At 38.8% G+C, this 21441-nt stretch overlaps 1 protein-coding gene across 6 annotated transcripts in view; it reads right to left on the bottom strand.

Moving 5' to 3' along the window:
* Positions 1 to 21441, bottom strand: part of SIK2 (salt inducible kinase 2) — a 136284-nt gene that overhangs the window by 63091 nt on the left and 51752 nt on the right. The window contains exons 2-4 of one of the 6 annotated variants that reach the window (XM_058446662.1): positions 18320 to 18438; positions 14982 to 15104; positions 14182 to 14265 (exon numbers count right to left, since the gene is read on the bottom strand). The exons of 1 other annotated variant lie outside the window; for it this stretch is intronic. The gene's annotated coding sequence lies outside the window, so the exon portion shown is untranslated. Of the gene's footprint in view, positions 1 to 14181; positions 14266 to 14360; positions 14532 to 14981; positions 15105 to 18319; positions 18439 to 21441 lie in introns of those variants that run through there. 4 more of the 6 variants (XM_058446663.1, XM_058446664.1, XM_058446665.1 and 1 more) reach the window with 4 other exon arrangements.

Raw genomic sequence — 21441 nt, 5'->3', positions numbered from 1 at the left:
AGAGGAGCTTCCTATATACAGCCCTTACTGTTCCCTCTGAACATCTCCACCCTCCTCACTGTACGAATTCCTGCTCATCCTTCAAGACTAATTTCAGAGTATCATCTCACTAAGAAAGCCCTTCCTGACTCCTGTCTGGGTAGGACATGCACTTAATGTTTGCTGAATAGAATAAAGAAAAAAATCTACATTTTCTATATTCTAAAAATTAGCTTGAAACGTCATTCTCAAATTAATTGTCATCTATTCTCTTTCTCTCAAATTCAATGTGATTTATTTATACGCCACAAGATCTACCACTGACATACAACTATGGCCTTACCCCAGTGATCTTAAACATTACATAGAAATGTGTTGCAGTGGCCCGGTGTGGTGGCTCACACCTGTAATCCCAGCACTTTGGGAGGCCAAGATGGGCAGATCACTTGAGGTCAGGAGTTCAACACCAGCCTGGCCAACATGGTGAAACCTCATCTCTACTAAAAATACAAAAATAAGCCGGATGTAATCCCAACTACATGGGAGGGTGAGGCAGGAGAATTGCTTGAGCCCAGGAGGTGGAGGTTGCAGTGAGCTGAGATCATGCCACTGCACTCCAGCCTGGGTGACAGAAAAAGACTCTGTCTCAATAAAAAAAAAAATAAAAAAAAATAAAAAAATAAATAGATAAATAAATAAATAAAATAAAATAAAAAAAGATAATGACTACATCTTGGAACTGTAACACAGAGTGTAAATATGTCATGACTATTTCTCTGCAAAAAATTCTATTTTCATATAATTTTCTGCTCTCTGCTACCATTATGCACAGGATTTACTAGTTAGGTGTTTCCTAATATTTACACTCAAGTTCCTATTTGTAGCCTGATAGGACATCATAAATGCAGATGGTTAAACATTTTTAAAAACAGTATGATGAAATTTTAATCAAAGCATCAGAGATTTAGTAATCTGATGTGAAAACCATGATTTTTCCTAAAACTGAAGAAAAAGAGATTATAACAATGAAAATTTAAGTGTCTAGATTTATTTTAGTGCCACAAAACAAGATTACTGAAATTAGAGGTGGTAAAAAGCAGAGATAGACTTAACTTAATTATACTGCAAAAGTCTGTTGTGGCTAGCAACAGCCTAAACTTACCTTCAGCTTTTACAAACTATCTGCATAACATACAGTATCTTTTTTTATCTTTCTGTTACAAATATAAGCACTTACCAGAAAACAACAAGGGTAGATTTAGGCAAACTCACTCTTCCAACCCTACCAAAGATTCTAATTAATTTTATCACAGGTCAGGAAATAACAAAGAGAAGCAATACCATACCCTTAGAAGAGACCTCAGGAGAAAGCACAGAACCTGAAAGGAACTCCAACACCCCTCTACAACATCAAAATTTAACAGAAACCCTACGATAACTATGCTGACTTTATGCCTCTTTCATAAGATAGACTGAAATATTTCGCTGCACCAACATCTCCTTGAGGTTGCAGGGAGGTAGAGGTGGCAGCCTTTTAAACTTGGAGATTTCAACAGAAAGCACACGAGAGGTCTGCTTCAGCATCATTTATACTAGCTTCATCCTGTCCATTTCATGCTAGTGCAGTAGTCACACACATTGTAAAGTGTCTACTGCCTGGAACTCTCCAAGGTTCTGACCCTTAACGGTGGTCTAGTAACTTAGAGAGCAATGCATGGAGAATCAAAGTCCATGGAAAACAGAACCATAGGTTTAGTGGTTTTCCAATATTTCTTTTCTTTTTTTTTCTTTTTCTTTCTTTTTTTTTTTTTGAGATGGAGTTTTGCTTTTGTTGTCCAGGCTGGAGTGCAATGGCACAATCTCAGCTCACCACAACCTCTGCCTCCTGGGTTCAAGTGATTCTCCTGCCTCAGCCTCCCGAGTAGCTGGGATTACAGGCATGCGCCACCACATCCCGCTAATTTTTTTGTATTTTTAGTATAGATGGGGTTTCTCCATGTTGGTCAGGCTGGTCTCAAACTCCCCACCTCAGGCAATCTGCCCGCCTTGGCATCCCAAAGTGATGGGATTACAGGAGTGAGCCACCACGCCCGGCCCCAATATTTCTTTTCCTTTTTTTTTTCTTTTTTTTGAGACAGGGTCTTGCTCTGTCACCCTGGCTGGAGTGCAGTGGTGCAATCACGGTCACTGCAGCCTTGATCTCCTGGGCTCAAGGTTTAGTAGAGACAGCGTTTCGCTGTCTCTACTTTCCTCCAACCTCAGAAGCACCCCCCACAACACTCCTCCTACCCCAGTAGCTGGGACTGCAGCAGGCACACACCACCACACCCGGCTAGTGTGTATTTTTTTTTTGTAAACATGGGGTTTCGCCATGTTGCCCAGGCTGGTCTTGAACTGACATTTCTAAATGTTGATTCTAATATCTCCTACCCACTCTGGCCTTATTGTGATCATTCCATCCCATCCCTGGTCTACACTTGCCCCATGGTATCCCTGGTACATCACCAAATCCTACCAAATTCCTACAGCATCTGGATCCATTCCTTTCTTATTTCAACCATTCTCCAAGTCCACTGTTTTAGAAGCAGAGTTCAGTAGACTGTAGGATTGTGAGAGATATTTAATTTAACCTTGATTTACTTGGTTAGATTAGAGCCACTGTAACTGGAAAAAAATATTTCAAATGTGTAAATTCTTAGAATTGTCTTCTCCCGCCGGGCGCGGTGGCTCACGCCTGTAATCCCAGCACTTTGGGAGGCTGAGGCGGGTGGATCACGAGGTCAGGAGATCGAGACCATCCTGGCTAACACGGTGAAACCCCGTCTCTACTAAAAAATACAAAAAAATTAGCCGGGCGAGGTGGCGGGCGCCTGTAGTCCCAGCTACGCGGGAGGCTGAGGCAGGAGAATGGCGTGAACCCCGGGGGACGGAGCCTGCAGTGAGCCGAGATCGCGCCACTGCACTGCACTCCAGCCTGGGTGAAAGAGCAAGCCCCCCCCTCCTAAAAAAAAAAAAAAAAAAAAAGAATTGTCTTCTCCCTTCCTGAAAGTGCTCTAAAGTCCCCAAGCTCCCAAGCTAATAGGGTAAAAGGAAAAGAAAGGGTGATACGATCAGCAGTACTAAGAGTTCTGCTGTTCCAACTAAACCCATCAGAATCAAAGTAGTTAGGCCATCTTAGGCAGAGAAACAAAAGGCAGTGTACAATGCCCTGATTGCTATCCCATTTCTCTAATGGGAGGGGTGTAGAGGTGTGTGTGTGTGGGGGGGCGGTGATGGTGGGGAATAGAATGTTTCAAAAAACTGTCAGAATTAACCCTGAAAGAATACCTGGTTTCTTTTTCTTTGAGATGGAGTCTCGCTCTGTCGCCCACGCTGCAGTGCAGTGGTGCGATCTCGGCTCACTGCAACCTCCCCATCCCAGGTTCAAGCTATTCTCCTGCCTCAGCCTCCCTAGTAGCTGGGACTACAGGCGTGTGCCACCATGCCCAGCTAATTTTTGTATTTTGAGTAGAGACAGGGTTTCACTATGTAGGCCAGGCTGGTCACCAACTCCTGACCTCTAGTGGTCTGCCCGCCTCGGCCTCTCAAAGATTACAGGCATGAGCCACTGTGCCTGGCCGAATACCTGGTTCTTATTTCACGCTCTCCCACACTCCAGTCTGCCCACTACCAGTTTACCTTGCCCCAATCTTTCCCTTTGGTGAAAAATAGAAGACATGATTTGCCCCCCAAAACTCTGAAAGTCTTCCAAAAATTGTTTCATAGAAAAATACAGAAAAGGACAAGGTTATGCAGAACTAGGTCAACACTTTAAAAGCTGATTAAAGAGGAGAAATTTTGATTTCATTTCTTAGGAATTTTGCACTTACTGGCTGGAAGGTGGAAGGCAGAGGCATTATGTGCTATTTGGCCCTGGCCCAGGGTTTCCTTCTACTTCCTCTCTGGAGGGTGGGGAGTGGGGGAGGGTGTAGCATAATGAATAGAGCACAGGCTCTGGAGCTTCAAATCCAGTGCCACCACTTACTGGCTGTATGATCTCAGGCAAGCTACTTTTCTGTGCTTTAGTCTCCTCAACTGTAAAACAGATAATAACTCTATCCACTCCCAAAGGTTTTTATAAGGATCAAATAATTAGGCTTAAACACTTAAAATCTGGAGCATGGTATCATCCATTTCTGTCAACTCCTACCTTGAAAAGCTACCTGGAAGCTCTTGCTTCCTACCACCTGCACCATGACCCCCTGAGGCCATGACACCACCGTCTCATGCCTGGACTGTGGCAATGCTCCTAACCAGTCTCCTCGCTCTACTCCAGCTCTACTCCAGTCTGTTCTCCACACAGAAGTAAGAGTAACCACTGAAAAACTGAGTCTTTCCATGTCACAGCTCTGCTCAAAATGCTCCACTGGCTTCCAGTCTCACTCAGTATAAAATTCCAAGTCTCTACCATGGTCTATTAGACCCCATGTGATCTCAACCATATCCTGTCCCTTTCCATGCCTCACCATGCCTCCCTGCATCTCCCACCACCCTCTACCACCCTCTAGCCTTGGGTTCTGACCTCAAGACCTTCGTCTGGCTGTTCTCTGTGTTTAGATATCCACATTGCTTTCTTCCTAACTTAATTCCTAACTTTCTTCTTAACTTTTCTGCTTAAATGACCACTCATCAGAAAGGTCTCCCTCTAACCACCACCCCAGAGACTCTACCTTTACCCTATTTGTTTTTTTTTTTTTTTGAAATAGGGTCTCACTCTGTTGCCCAGGCTGGAGTGCAGTGGTGTGATCACGACTCACTGCAGCCTAGACTACTGGGCTCAGGTGACCCTCCCACTTCAGCCTCCTGGGTAGCTGAGACTATAGACGCATACCACCACACCTGGCTAATTTTCTGTAATTTTTTTGTAGAGATGGGGTTTTGCCATGTTGCCCAGGCTGGGCTTGAACTCCTGGGCTCAAGAAATCCACGTGCCTCAGCCTCCCAAAGTGTTGGGATTATCTCCCAGGCTGGAGTGCAATGGCATGATCACGGCTCACTGCAGCCTTGACCTCCTGGTCTCAAGCAATCTGCCTGCCTCAGCCCCCCAAGTAACTGGGACTACATGCACACACCACCATGCCCAGCTACTATTTTGTATCTTTTGTAGAGACAGGGTATTGCCATGTTGCCCAGGCTGGTCTCAAACTCCTGAGCTCAAGAGATCTGCCTGCTTCGGCCTCCCAAAGTGCTGGGATTACAGCCATGAGCCACTGTGCCGGGCCTAATTTTTTGTAGAGATGACGTTTTGCCATGTTGCCCAGGCTGGTCTCAAACTCTTTGGCTCACGCGATCCACCCACATCAGCCTTCCAACGCACTGGGATTATAGGTGTGAGCCACTGCACCTGGCCCCTTTACCCTGCTCTGTTTCTCTTTTTGGTACTCTTCACCACTTGCCATTTTATATATGTGTCTGTTTTACTGTATTTCTCCCTCTTTTAGGATGTGAATGAGGACAAGGATTTTGAACTGTTTTCTCTCTGTATTCCCTGGATCTGGAACAATGCTTGTCATATAGTTAGTGCTTAATCAATATTTGCTGAATTGATGAATGAATATTTGCTATTATTATCCATCTGTGACATCTTCTTTATCCCAAAATATTCCAATAGCCTCCAAACAGGATCTTACGTTTCCAATCTCTTCTGTTTCCAATCATCCTATACACTACATGACTTTGACTAAAACACTGCTTTCATAAAGTCATTCCTCTGCTCAAGAACACTCCTCTCTGACCTTAGCAGTTCCCAGTGTGCCCTGCAAGATGTTAAAAGATGTATATGAAAAGAGACATTTGGTGACTAAGAAAGTTTGGAAAATATAGGATTAAAGAAATTTGAGTTATTTATTACACACTGATATGGTTTGGCTGTGTTCCCACCCAAATCTCATCTTGAATTGTGGCTCCCATAATCCCAACATGTCATGGGAGGGACCTGGTGGCAGGTAACTGAATCATGTGGGCAGGGTTTTCCCGTGCTGTTCTCATGATAGTGAGTAAGTTTCACAAGATCTGATGGTTTTATAAAGGGCAGTTCCTCTGCACATGCACTCTTGCCTGCTGCCACGTAAGATGTGCCTTTGCTCCTCCTTCACCTTCTGCCATGATTGCAAGGCCTCCTTGGCCATGTGGAACTGTGAGTCCATTAAACGTCTTTTTCTTTATAAATTACCCAGTCTCAGGTATTTCCTAATAGCAGTATGAGAATCAACTAATACACAGTCTCAGTCTTCTAATTTACTAATATGCAGTGTAAATACCCAGAAGAATTATTTAACATTTTCCACCATGGTATTTGTGACTACAGAATCCTTTTTAAAGGAGCTTGTCAGGGACCGGCTTCTGTAGAACATGTAGGAAACACTGGCCTATAGAAGTATCTAAAACCATTTTCAAAAGTAGGCATCAGGGCTCTTGGTAAAACTGAAAAGAAGACAGCTGTCTTTAGTGCCCTTCCTGCTTCCTTTTCTTTTCCCTCTTCCCCATTCTGTGGCTTCTCTCTGTTAGCAATAAGGCTTATAAAAAATCAATCAGTCAATCAATCTCAAACTGCAGGTATGGGTATTGACATATATCTTTAAAAAGAAGAACTTTCTGGGCTTCTAACCTAGTTCAGTATATTCCTTGTGATGCATAAATAGTCTTATTCTTCAATGATGTATTTTGAATCTTCTGCTTGCACATTGTACCAAGCAAAGAGAAAGAGTAGATACTAGTATTTTTAGATTCATCTCAACTGGTATGCACAAACTCAGCAAGATACCATGCAAAGTGTGACACTCCTTACTAGGAATCCTGAAAGTCATATTAGATAACACAGCTCAGCTGGGTATGGTGGTGTGTGCCTTAATCCCAGCTACTCAAGAGGTTGAGGCAGGAGGATCACTTGAGGCCAGAAGTTCAAATCCAACCTGGGAAACTATAGTGTGACCTCATCTCTTAAACAAAAAAAGAACTAAAAAAAAAAAAAAAAAAAAAAAGCCAACCTCACAGCTTGGATATTAAATCCATTAGGTTCAGGTTTTGGAAAGTATATCTCTACTGGTACTATACTCTCACATGGTATATTCATTGTGGCCAAGCAACTTTTCACTAAAAGATATTCTAAACTTTGTAAAAATTTAATATGACTGACTATTAAATATTTTTTATGACAAAATTGAAGCAGTGTTTAACTGAAATCAATATAATTCATTATGGAAAATCTGAGGAAGGACTGTATCTGTAACATTTCAGAAGACTGATCTCAAAGAGGTATACCAGATATATTTCAGGGTACCTGTCTGCCATGCCCTTATGGGGAGTCCTCACTCATAGCACAAAGTGGCCTGGTTTTACACCACGCACATAGTATATACACTAAGTATGTAACATATACTACACAGGTACACACCTGACCTAAAGATAGTTGCAGTAAACTCAATTTTCTTCACGTAAAATTCTCACAGTGATTTTCATTTTAGAAGAGCTTACACACGGTGTATATGGACCTATGGGCTCTTCTGGGACCCCATCAGTAGACTGCCATTCCCTTCCACCCTCCAGATACAAGGCTTCACTAACCACCGAGGAAAATGACCGCAATCCCAACTTCACATATGGGCCTGATTTAGTCTCAGGGCAATCCTTTTCCCCTTGTCAGTGATGGGTATAGAAATGGTATATTTTGGTGGTTTCTCTTTCTCACCAGCAGAGCTTATTAATCCAAACAGCCTCTAACTGCAAATCCAGCCAATGAAACATGAGGCTCATTTTCAGGGCAGATTTTAGGAAAATTTTTTTCTCACGCCTAAGAAAAAGCCACAGGAAGAAATGGCCATTCAGTTTTCTGAATATCTGGATGTGACACCTGAAATTGCTGTAGCCATTTTACTAAAGATAAAGCTGAGGCTGGCAGAGCGAGGAGATGCAAAGAACCTGTGTCTCCTTGACACGGTTGCATCTCCAATCAACTCTAAAGGTTGCCCCTCCTTTGGATTTCCTGTTACAGGAGATAATACATTTCCTCATTTCTTAGCCAATTTGAATCAGGTTTTTATTACTTTTAGCTGAAAGGCTAATGGCTCAGGAAGGATACTGTGACTTGGATTGAAAAGTGAGGTGGGTGAATCAGATTCCCTCTCTTGGGAAAACGAGAGACAAAGAGGGAAGCTGCCAGGGAGCTGTGTGGAACTGAGCTGAAAGAGCATATAAAAATGGAGAATGTGTTTGAGCCATTGTAAAAGGAATAAGCAGACGGAGGAAGCCAGCTGGGACAGTGACGAGGCATAGAGAGATGTGTCTCAAGAAGCAGGGAGGCCATTAAAAAGAACACCACTACTCCTTTAAGAAAAAAGGTATCTTTTAGCTTTCTGGTTCCCACGATGCCTGGCTAAGCTGCACTTCTTATCCTTGAATTACCATGAGACATCTTTGTAACCTTAAACTGTATTTCCCTTCACAAGAGTTGGGTTGTGTGTGTGTTCTCCTACTTAACAAGCCATGTCTAGAACACGGGAGGTAGATGAAAAGGCAAAAGTCAAATCAGACTAATACTGCAAATTAAAAAGGGCCAACAATAACAGATGAGAGACTAAAAAATGTCTCCAATGACAGTAAAATTGCAAAATTAAAAGGCACCGACAATAACAGACAAGAGACTAAAGAATGGCTCCAATGATAGTAAAACTTAATAAAAAAGATTACGACAGTAAATAAAAATGAAAAAAATGATCAGGTAATCAGTATCACACAAACTGGCCATTAAAAGACAGAAAATCATGTAACTGGCAAAGATGTTCTATAGATATTATTAATAAGAAGGTATCTGCATCAAGCATTTGATTTTCAAATCCTTTCCTGACACATGTTAACCTTTCATTTATTCTTATGTTTTTGGAAAAGAATGCTGGGCTCTGCATTTTCTTTCTGGAATCTCTCTCCCATCTGGCTCATTCCTCTACCACCTCCTCCCCAATTGAGTTCTGCTGCTATTACCTCATATTAGTACTGACCCATTTCATTTGGTTACTGCAGTACTTGTTAAAATAATCACTAAGGCTCTGGTATCTCCTAATTCTTCTTCTTCTTCTTTTTTTTTTTTTTTGTGACAAGGTCTCACTCTGTTGCCCAAGCTGGAGTGCAGTGGTGTGGTCATGGCTCACTGCATCCTTGATCACCGGGCTCAGGTGATTCTCCCATCTCAGCTTCTGAGTAGCTAGGACTACAGGCATATGCCACTGTGCCTGGCTAATTTTTGTGTTTTTTGTAGAGGTGGGGTTTTGCCATGTTGCCCAGGCTGGTCTCAAACTCCTTGGCTCAAGTGATTTGCCTCCCTCGGCCTCCTAAAGTGCTGGGATTATAGATGTGAGCCACTGCACTCGGCCATATCTCTCGATTCTAATACAAATTAATCTTTCCAGGCCCAGCGCAGTGGCTCATGCCTGTAATCCCAGCACTTTGGTGGGAGGCCAAGGCAGGTGGATCACGAGGTCAGGAGTTTGAGACCAGCCTGGCCAATATGGTGAAACCTCGTCTCTACTAAAAACACAAAAATTAACCGGGCGTGGTGGTGTGTACCTGTAGTCCCAGCTACTTGGGAGGCTGAGGCAGAAGAATCACTTGAACCTGGGAGGCGGAGGTTGCAGTGTGCCGAGATCACGCCACTGCACTCCAGCCTGGGTGACAGAGCGAGACTCTGTCTCAAAAATAAATAAATAAATAAAATAAAAATAAATAAATAAATAAATAAATAAATAAAAATAATCTTTCTAAAGCAGAACTCCAAGTAGGTTGTTTTTTATTTAAATATTCTTAATAGCTCTTCCATGCCTATGGAATTCATTAAGCCCACGTTACTCCTTAGCCTAGTTAGAATACTGAACCTGCATGACGTTAGTTTCAGCCCATTTTATTCCCTTACTCTGTCTTCCTATTACGTCTCCTCCTCCTATCTACCTTTCCTCTTCCATTTGCTCTAGCCAACCTGAACTGCTTTGTTCTCATATAAACCTCATAACTTTCTGTACTCTGGAGCTCATGCTGTTACTTTCATCTGACACTTACTCCCCACCTCCCCCCACCAATTCTCTTCCATCCTTGTAGAAATAAAAATCTATTACTTCTACTCTGGCCAGGCATGGTGGCTCATGCCTGTAATCCCAGCACTTTGGGAGGCCACTGCAGGCGGATCACTTGAGGCCAGGAGCTCAAGGCCAGCCTGGGCAATACAACGAGACCCAGCTCTACAAAAAATAAAAAAAATTAGCCAGGCATGGTGGCATGTGTCTGTAGTCCCAGCTACTCTGGAGGCTGCGGTGGGAGGATGGCTTGAGGCTGGGAGGTTGAGGCTGCAGTGAGCCATGGCTGCACCACTGCACTTCAGCCTGGGCAACAGAGTGAGACCCTGTCTCAAAAACAAAACAAAACAAAACCCAAAAAGACCCCCAATATATTCTAATTAATAAAATCTGCATATGAATGAAACAGAATAAACATATGCAAAATCACCTCAAAGACTACAAAGTCAGCAATATTTACCAAAACAGAAAAAACATGCACCCAAAATGAGAGTTTATCAGCAAAGGCGGTGATAATCCAAGACCTATCCAAAAATACCAGTCAGGCAGGCTACATACTTTCAATAGTCCTTCGAGTTCCAATTCAAATGCCATCTCATTTTTAAAAATCTTGCCTTGCTCTTTAAGCTTTGTTATATAAATATGTCTCATTTATTCAAAATAATTGAAAGTAAAAAAACACATCTTATACAAGTTGTAGTCCATGGCCCTAAGAATAAGGACTTAGGATGCTCAACAAATATTTGCATAAATTTATTCTTAGGCTATTGGAAAACAAAGAGCACATTGAGGTTTCTTTCCATTTCTGTCTTCAGATTAAAATAATAAAAAAGTCCTTTTAAAAAGTTTCTATTTATCTCTCAAGGTAAATTTAAGTTAGCTAAACATCTAGAGTATACGAACATAAAATGGGTGATGACATTACATTAAGGGAGAAATAGAAGTTCTGAGAAAATATTAAGTCAGAAAATTAAATGAGAATTGGGCAACTAGCTTACTAGTAACTCAGGTAAGAATTCCATAGCATAATTTTTAAATTTTATTTGAAAGGCCAAACTCACCAGTACTAAATAAGGCACAACGTGGAACAAAATTTCAGAACAGACATTTCAGAAACATTAAGAAATGCAGTTCAGAAACAAACTGAATTTTGCATTTTGAATGACTTGTCCCTGTTTCTTTCCATTAACCTCAATGAGTTTCTCTAAAAACATTTAAAAAATGGTGACAACTACTATGTTAGTTATCCTTATGGAATGTTAAAACTGGTGAGTTGTACAGAGGGAGAATAGGTAAAAAAAAGTAGCTTGAATTCACATAATAACCAAAACATAAATATTTCTGAACAAAATTATCTGCATATCAATACATTTAGAAAGTTGAACCTTCTTGGTAAATTGAAAAACAACACATTCCCTAGTAGATGAATAACTAGAGCCATTATTAACAGAGAAATAGTTAAAAGTAATATAAATATGTTCCTGGCCAACTCTATCTTGGTCCACTGTTTTGATAATTCAAAACAGTAATTGTCAATGTCAGAGTGTTAATTCTCTCAATCTCTCTCTCTTTTTGTTGGATACAGTTATCACTCAGTCACCCAGGCTGGAGTGCAATGGCGCAATCTTGGCTCATTGCAACCTCTGCCCCCAAGGCTCAAGCGATCCTCTCACCTCAGCCTCCTGAGTAGCTGGGACCACAGGTACACAGCACCACACCGGGCTATTTTTTTTTTTTTTTTTTTGATTTTTAGTATAGACAGGGTCTTGCTGTGTTGCTCAGGCTGGTCTTGAACTCCCGAGCTCAAGCAATCCGCCCGCCTTGGCCTCCCAAAGTGCTGGGATTACAGGTGTGAGCCACTGCACCTGGTCTTCTCAATCTCGTAATAAACACTGATAGAGTATTTACAATATGCTGTGGGGTATGCATTCTGCCATGTACTAGAGGTACAAATATAAATAAGAAACATTCTTTGCTCCCACAGAGTTCAGTCTAGTACATGACACAGACCTATAGTTTATAGAATTGTAAAATAGCAAGAAAGCATTGGGAGATATGCACAGGCCATTTTAGGAAAGACCACAGAGAATAGACCTCCACCTAGGTAGCTATAAAGCCAAGAGAGGCTTCTCAGGCTACCGTCTTTCAACAAAACCTATCACTGCCATCATTACCACCGTCAAAGCCTCTGTATAGACACCCCAAAATGCAGCAGATTATCCACACGGATTTTAAGCAACAGTTAATATAAAACACTAAAATAAAAATTACTGATATTGCCTGACCTATATAAAGTAGTTTGGGATTTCAGATTTTATTGGTAGATAAGATAAACAAAGGAAGAGAACAAATTTTTTTCTTTTCTTTTTTTTTTTTGAGACAGAGTCTTGCTCTGTTGCCCAGGCTGGAGTGCAGTGGCGCAATCTTGGCTCACTGCAACCTCCACCTCCTGGTTTCAAGCAATTCTTCCGCCTCAGCCTCTTGAGTAGCTGGGATTACAGGCGTGCACCACCATGCCTGGCTAATTTTTGTATTTTTAGTAGAGAAGAGGTTTCACCATGTTGGCTAGGCTGGTCTTGAACTCCTGACCTCAAGTGATCTGTGCGCCTTGGCCTCCCAAAGTGTTGGGATCACAGGCATGAGCCACTGTGCCCTGCCAGAGAAAAACATTTTTTTTGAAAAATTTTAAAAATTATATACTTATTTGAAGAATCTACTGATAAATCTGACAAATTGCTGCATTGTAGAATAATGCTTTAAATATTCTGATTAAATTTTCTGTCAAGGGAATGATTGTAATGTATTCTGAAATCAGATTTCATACTCATAATAATCTTCTGAAGTGTCTCCATTTTAAGTGAGAATCAAAACTAGTCCCTACCTGGGGAGGAAAATTTCACCTCATTTAAAACACAGTCACATTCTCCATGAAGCTTTTGTACAATACTCCAAAAGTGTGAAGCTGATGGTGTACAGATTCTTAATAAGACACAACAGATGGGCATGGTTAGTGAAACACGGTTAAGACTGAGGAGAAGAGGCAGTTGATGACAAGCAGAAAAATGTACAATTCTCACTTGTATTTAGGTGTGGGGAACTAATTTAAAAGCTACTTAAGATGCTTATCTCAGAACTGTAGAACAACACTTTGAAAAGTTGTTTTATACTGATTAAACAAAGCATAATATTAAAGAACTTACCTTTAAGTAACTCATAATTTGGTTTTTACACAGATAGAACTATAAACAGGGTACAAGTGACAATATCACACAACTGAGTCAAGAAATAAGAAAAAGAGTTAGGCAAACAGGATCTCTTTTGGCCAAATGATCTGACAATGGCCAAATACTATTGTCATTACTGAATAATAATAACTCAGACCTTGAAGTAGTCTGCATTCCAAAGATTAAAAACATACAGCTTAGGAGATAATATAACCATCAGCGATTTCAACAGGCAAATAAAATATCTGGCAGAGAAAAGGAAATCAGATACTCTAACTCTCACAGCTGGGTTTTTTCTTTTTATGATTTTTCCATAAAGATTCGCCCAATCATTGGAGCTTTTAAGAGTTCTTCCTCCCCTTCAGATGCCTTATTTTGTGTTAAAAATTGAAAAAAAAAAAAAAATAACAGAAATTCCCTTAGGAAGGAATAATAATACCACTGCTATAGAGCAGAAAAATATTTACTAACATATACTTTATTATAATCATGTTTTCCCTAAGAAATTTCTATATTTGCTTTCCTCACAATCTTTTGCTTCAAATTCTTAACAATGGAAACCATTTTGAAATTGACTTTAGAATTCAAAACACACATGGCAAGTGTCAAAGAATGGTCAATAAAATAGAACGAAGAAAAGTAAAACAAAAGAGGTGTTTAAACTGTATAGATAACTTATAAAATGTAGATAACATGGAAGGGAAAGGAAGACAGATCTGAGAAGGGAAAAAGCTAATTTACAGCACAGAAACCTCCCAGCTTGCCCCAGGGCAACCCTAAAATTATGGGTGGAACATTTTGGTACTGGCGTTGAAAATGGATGGAATCTACTTCCGATAAGATTCTTTGGCATAAATCTCCGTCTTGGTGCCACAACTGACCATTTCTCACTGTTTAATGTTCTTAGAAAGCTTCTTTGCAAGGCAATATGCACGTTCATATCTGTATCCAATCTGATCTCCACCCTGTGAGGAAGACACGCCTTCATTAAACCTCAATTTTAGGAACCTCTCTCTGAAGTAGTCCTCTTTCCTATGAAAATGCCAATTCCCTTTCTCACTGTCCATCTTCTTGGATATTCTCTTTTCTTGCCTTCTGTTGGAAGAATTCTTCTGGTGCAAGGTAAGGGAAGTTGGTGCCAAAGCTGAAGGTCAAGTTACTGAGCATTTCTGAGCTTAGGAGGAAGGATAAAAGGTTGTTTTTCTCAATCTATGGTTCCGAGAACAGTTCCATAAATGACAGCAATCAAATTGGAGTCTGATGTTATTTCTATAATGTATACTATGACTAAAGAATCTCCAACTAAATTGTCTTTTCATAATCAAAGTAGTAATGTCTTTTCCCATTACCTTTACGGTTGGATGGCTTCTTCTCAGTCCTACTCTTGGGGTGGCCCTTTTTGTTGAGGTGAAGGGTAGTTGGCCCAACTTGACCCTCAGCCCTGGTAGTGCAGTGGTTCTCACACTTTAGCGTCCGTAAGAATCACCTTGAAAAGCTTGTTAAAAATTCAGAGCCCTGGATCCTATACCCAAGGAATCTGATTCAGAAGGTCTGACATGGGACCTAGGAACCTTTTAATATAGTTACCTAATATAATTTCAATGTTTGTGGTCTACAAAACATACTTTGAGAAACACCATTATAATGGTTAAGAACATGGGTTTTTAAAACCAAGACTCACCTGCCTCTGATTTAATCAAGACTATTTCTTCTAATTATTAACTGTGTCACTATGAGCAAATTTATTTTATCAATTGGAGTCTCCCTTTCCTCATCTATATGAAGATAATGATAACACATCCACCTATGTGAGAGTTAAATGAGGAAAGACATACAAGGTGATTGAGAGAGTACTTGCCACATGGTAATTATTCAATAAAAGTTTTAGTCAAGTTATTATATTTAGAATTATTAAAATATTTTCAAAAGCACCTTTTCTAATCAAGGCCTTCTTAATCTAGTTGGTTTTGTTTCTTCAAGAACTTATAATAATTAGATGCCCAGTTACATTAATTCAAGTTACTCTCATTCACATCTAAGTGATCCATGTTTTTCATGATAACTTGCTCAAAATTGGAGTGGTATATCAAAAGGAAGCCCCAAGATGAAATTAATGACATACGATCTCTCACCAGAATTCTTGGCAAAACTGCAAACTGGGAGACCAGATTTTGCTGCTCTACCAATTTCTGTCATTCCTTACATTCCATAATCCCCATATATGAATGTCCCAACTGACTGAAAAAAATGGCTAAAAACTCAGAAGTAATTCGTTTTGGTCATAACTCTTTCATTGCCAATTTCCCACAGATTTAGTGTATCTAATGACAAGACAAATTTCTATGTGTTTTTTGTTATCTCAGGATTGATTACATTGTTTCACATATGTATGTGTATATATATGTATGTACATATGTAATATTTATCTTTTTTATTTCTGTATTTTTACACAGTGGATACTCAACAATTTTGACAGATTTTTAAAGAAATTGTGTTTAGGTGGGATCTTAGAAGCACCAATGTATTATCTTCAATCATATAAAGTTATGTGAGATAAATATTTGTACAAAGAATTGACTCCTTGTTACAGCTTCTAATTACTCCTATGCAGCATTCATGTAAAGCTTTTGGAGTAGCAAATGACTTCCATTAAAATTATCAGCTCTGACAAAATAGACTTTAAACCAACAAAGATCAAAAGAGACAAAGAAGGCCATTACATAATGGTAAAAGGATCAATTCAACAAGAAGAGCTAATTATCCTAAATATATATGCACCCAACACAGGAGCACCCAGATTCATAAAGCAAGTCCTGAGTGACCTACAAAGGGACTTAAACTCCCACACAATAATAATGGGAGATTTTAACACCCCACTGTCAACATTAGACAGATCATCTAGACAGAAAGTTAACAAGGATATCCAGGAATTGAACTCAGCTCTAAACAAAGTGGACCTAATAGACATCTACAGAACTCTCCACCCCAAATCAACAGAATATACATTTTTTTCAGCACCACACCACACCTATTCCAAAATTGACCACATAGTTGGAAGTAAAGCTCTCCTCAGCAAATGTAAAAGAACAGAAATTATAACAAACTGTCTCTCAGACCACAGTGCAATCAAACTAGAACTCAGGATTAAGAAACTCACTCAAAACCGCTCAACTACATGGAAACTGAACAACCTGCTCCTGAATGACTATTGGGTACATAATGAAATGAAGGCAGAAATAAAGATGTTCTTTGAAACCAACGAGAACAAAGACACAACCTACCAGAATCTCTGGGACACGTTCAAAGCAGTGTGTAGAGGGAAATTTATAGCACTAAATGCCCACAAGAGAAAACAGGAAAGATCCAAAATTGACACCCTAACATCACAATTAAAAGAACTAGAAAAGCAAGAGCAAACACATTCAAAAGCTAGCAGAAGGCTAGAAATAACTAAAATCAGAGCAGAACTGAAGGAAATAGATACACAAAAAACCCTTCAAAAAATTAATGAATCCAGGAGCTGGTTTTTTGAGAAGATCAACAAAATTGATAGACCGCTAGCAAGACTAATAAAGAAGAAAAGAGAGAAGAATCAAATAGATGCAATAAAAAATGAAAAAGGGGATATCACCACTGATCCCACAGAAATACAATCTACCATCAGAGAATACTACAAACACCTCTATGCAAATAAACTAGAAAATCTAGAAGAAATGGATAAATTCCTTGACAAATACACCCTCCCAAGACTAAATCAGGAAGAAGTCGAATCTCTGAATAGACCAATAACAGGTTCTGAAATTGTGGCAATAATCAATAGCTTACCAACCAAAAAGAGTCCAGGACCTGATGGATTCACAGCTGAATTCTACCAGAGGTACAAGGAGGAACTGGTACCATTCCTTCTGAAACTATTCCAATCGATAGAAAAAGAGGGAATCCTCCCTAACACATTTTATGAAGCCAGCATCATCCTGATACCAAAGCCAGGCAGAGACACAACCAAAAAAGAGAATTTTAGACCAATATCCTTGATGAACATTGATGCAAAAATCCTCAATAAAATACTGGCAAACCGAATCCAGCAGCACATCAAAAAGCTTATACACCATGATCAAGTGGGCTTCATCCCTGGGATGCAAGGCTGGTTCAACCTACGCAAATCAATAAATGTAATCCAGCATATAAACAGAACCAAAGACAAAAACCACATGATTATCTCAATAGATGCAGAAAAGGCTTTTGACAAAATTCATCAGCTCACCAAAAAAAAGCTATAGAGCCTGCAAAGTCCTCCTGGCTGGGATAATGTATTTGCCACTGACAAAGCCAAAATAGCAACTTACGCTGTAGCAAAATAATTAAAATGGAGTTCTTGCCATAGTGTAGGTGTTCAATGCATTATCTGTTAAATGAATGAATGAATGTACAAACAATGGCTACCTATATACACATCAAGTGTAAGCATATTATTAAGTTCTGGGATACATGTGCAGGATGTGCAGGTTTGTTACACAGGTAAACGTGTGCCATGGTTGTTTGCCACACCTACCAACTCATCACCTAGGTATTAAGCCCTGCATGCATTAGCTATTTATCCTGATGTTCTCCCTCCCATCACCTCCCCTGACAGGCACCCGTGTGTGTGGTTCCCCTCCCTGTGTCTATGTGTTCTCATTGTTCAGCTCCCACTTATAAGTGAGAACACGTGGTGTTTGGCTTTCTGTTCCGGCATTAGTTTGCTGAGAATAATAGCTTCCAGCTCCAACCCTGTCCCTGCAAAGGACATGATCTCATTCTTGTTATGGCTGCAAAGTATTCCATGTACCATATTTTCTTTATCCAGTCTATCATAGATGGGCATTTGGATTGATTCCATGTCTCTGTAAGCACATTATTTTACCTTAAAAAAACACAACTAAATATAAGCAAGTTTCCAATTAAAACTCAGAGCCTACTTAATTCCTACAGATTGCTACACTAATAACTGAAATTTAAATTACTTTTGGTTAATTTTACCTTAGTAAATTAAAGAACAATCTTCCTTTTATATGATATGTGAAATATTCAGCATCTCAGTAAAGAATATGTAGCTTGAAAAAACAATATATAACTCTAACTTGAAGTCAGATGCGCTCCTAAAAGACAAAGAGGTCCATTAAAAGCGGTAAAAATAATTTTTATTTTCATGTATAAAATCAAAAGATGTAAAACATTACTTTTCCTCTATGCTGAAATTCAACAAAATAGTACTCTTTCTAGAAAACTCATGCCTACTAAGACCAACCGTATTTTTAGGACTTTGATTAAACATTAAAGTACAGCTCACTTTGGTTTTAGCTCTACTGAATACAATTTTGCTTCACAAGCCTATTACTTTCATCTACCTTATATAACTTTATGAAAATCATTTTTCCTATTTTAAACATAGAGTAACTTGGAAAAAACAAGCAACATAATCAATTCAAAGGATTTATATTTTGCTGTTTGAATTATAAGAGGTATGAATAAATGGAAGAGGTTAAGAATGACTGTTTAAGAAGATCAAAAAATGTTTATAATATTTTTAGATATTGATACCTATGCTTTACTTTCTCCAAACTAATAATTACGTTAAAGATTTTATAACTCTACTAGAGCATCATATCGTTACAATTTCTGCATTGAGTGCACAATAAATATTTTTTAAATGACAGGCAAAGAAGCATTTGTGCTTTTTAGGGGAAGGTTATTGTCATAAGAGCTTTTTCTTACTGACTTTTAATGTAGAGGTTGAAATTCTCCCTAAAGCTTTCAAAAAAAAGCAAGTACAATATATACCTACCAGTAATTAAATTTGTTTTCCTATGAAAAATCAGAGATTTTCTTCCATTTTCTCAGAAAGTTCAAAACGGTGATGGCTTAACCAAGTCATGAGTTGAAATCTAGTTGCTCAGCGAAGCCAAATGAAAAGATAACTGCTAAAGCTAAGATTTAAAATGTATCTAAATTAAGGATATTAAGCTGTATTTTAGTTGTTTAGCATATATATACACCTACTAATCCAATGTTTTATGGGAGAAAGATCTACACAATCGCAATCAAACAATAAAGCTTTCAGGACAAATGAACTGTCTATAGTTAATGCTGAGAAGACACTACTGAGTTTGGATATAACTCAAATTTGTGTTAATTAGCAAGCCACTAAACTATTTTTCTGCCTCTTTTTATTCCCTAGGTCAACTTCTGGATATGCAAATACTTATGAGAGCTCCTAGCACAATTATTATTTTTTTTTAAATAAAGCTATTCTAGAGAAAAGATCTTGTTAGTTATGAGAAAGCGATGTTGAAAAAAGTATTTGCAGTATCTTCCTTCTGGACTCCCACCACTATCATGACATCACTGCCACCTATGCCATCACAAAAACTCTGTATTAGCATAATAACAAAAGTACAGACTTACATCTGCATTGTATGTTACCATTTATAGAATACTCTCACATACATTATCTTGCTTAATCCTCATTAATGAATGAATGTTCATTCCTTGTTAGGTTACCACAGCAAGCATTATTAGCCCCACGTAGATAATGTAACTACCCAAGTACATAATAGAGCTGGATAATTACACAAGTCTCCTGGTACCTAATAAGTGACTTTTCCACTACAGCAGTAAAAACTTTATACTATAGTCAAGTACTATAAGTAATATATTCAAATACCTTCATGTGGTTACCTTCATTTATAGTGAGATGTTACCTGATTCAGAGAAAATAATTTATCAGGTACTTACAGTAACAATATATTATTTTAGGACACAGTGGTCACCAACTAAAGTGAACAGCGTTTGATTAGCAGATTCAAAGTTAGAGTATAGAGAGATACATGGAATAGGTGCAAGGATCAACACAACGCTGTACTCACAGATGGAGAGACAAATGCACAGAAAAAAGAATGAAACTATGTGACACTATCTTAACCAGCTACAGTATGCTGAAATATAAGGGGCACTAGAGCACTGGAATGACAAGCTATATATCAATTATAAAATATGTGTAGCCTGACAGAATTTAGGAAAGAGTAAAAAGTATTCATTTTGCTGACTAACAATTCAAGAACTCACTGAGCAGGAGACCATAATTGGTAGGGAGACATATACTGCAGCAATAAACACACTTGCCTTAGTTTCCTCTCTTGTTGGAGCTTCTCCAAAAGATCTATATGCTAACATGTCTTTAAGTTGAACTACAGAGTTGTCTCATTTTTGTTCCAGATGTAAATATAGTATCTATTTTTTCCAGTAGGAAAAGCAGTGTATAGTCATTGTGAAAAAATTTAAAACACAGGAACAAACATACAACATACAAATGAAAGTTCCCCATAATCCCACTCCATACATACAACCACTGTACAGCTTGATTCATATTTTCTAAACTTTTTCATCTGTCTGTGAAAATATATATGTATAATGAAATATATATGTTTCATGTATAAATATATTTACAGTAAATAAATATGTTAATAGGAGCCCATATTATATGCTATGGTCTTGTTTGTGTTGCCCCAAAATTAATACATTGAAATCTAATCCCCGATGTGATATATTAGGAGGTGGGGCCTTTGGGAGGTGATTAGGTCATGAGGGTACGGTTCACGATTAGTGGCCATATAAAAGAGACCCAAGAGAGCTAACTTGTCCTTTCACCGTGTGAGGATACAGTGAGAAGGTGCCATCTGAGAAAGTGAGTCCTTACCAGACACCATTGGCACCTTGATCTAGGACTTCCCAGCCTCCAGAACTGTGAGAAATAAATTTCTGTTGTTTATAAGTTACCTAGTCTAAGGTATTTTGTTCTAGCAGCTCAAGAGAACTAAGGCATTAAAATAAACTGCTTTAAATAGTAAATAGAAATAATATATTTAAAAACCCAAATGAAATCATACCATGCATAGTATTCTACAACTTACTATGTTTTAAAATCTCTTATTTATTTTTATTTTTTCTTTTATTTTTTGACTGCAAGCTCATCCTTAAACAACTTACTTTTTAACATTACAGATTTCCTAATTCCAAGCGTAATTCTTTTCCCAGCTCTATTTGATTTAGAAAGAGAAATTTCATTACTATATGATACAAATAGAATACTCCATTTTTAGATA

The sequence above is a fragment of the Hylobates moloch genome, unplaced genomic scaffold (genome assembly GCF_009828535.3).
Source record: "Hylobates moloch isolate HMO894 unplaced genomic scaffold, HMol_V3 SCAFFOLD_11, whole genome shotgun sequence".
Taxonomy (NCBI): Eukaryota; Metazoa; Chordata; class Mammalia; order Primates; family Hylobatidae; genus Hylobates; species Hylobates moloch.
Note: the sequence above shows the minus strand (reverse complement) of the source record. Positions and strands in the feature narration are given on the sequence as shown.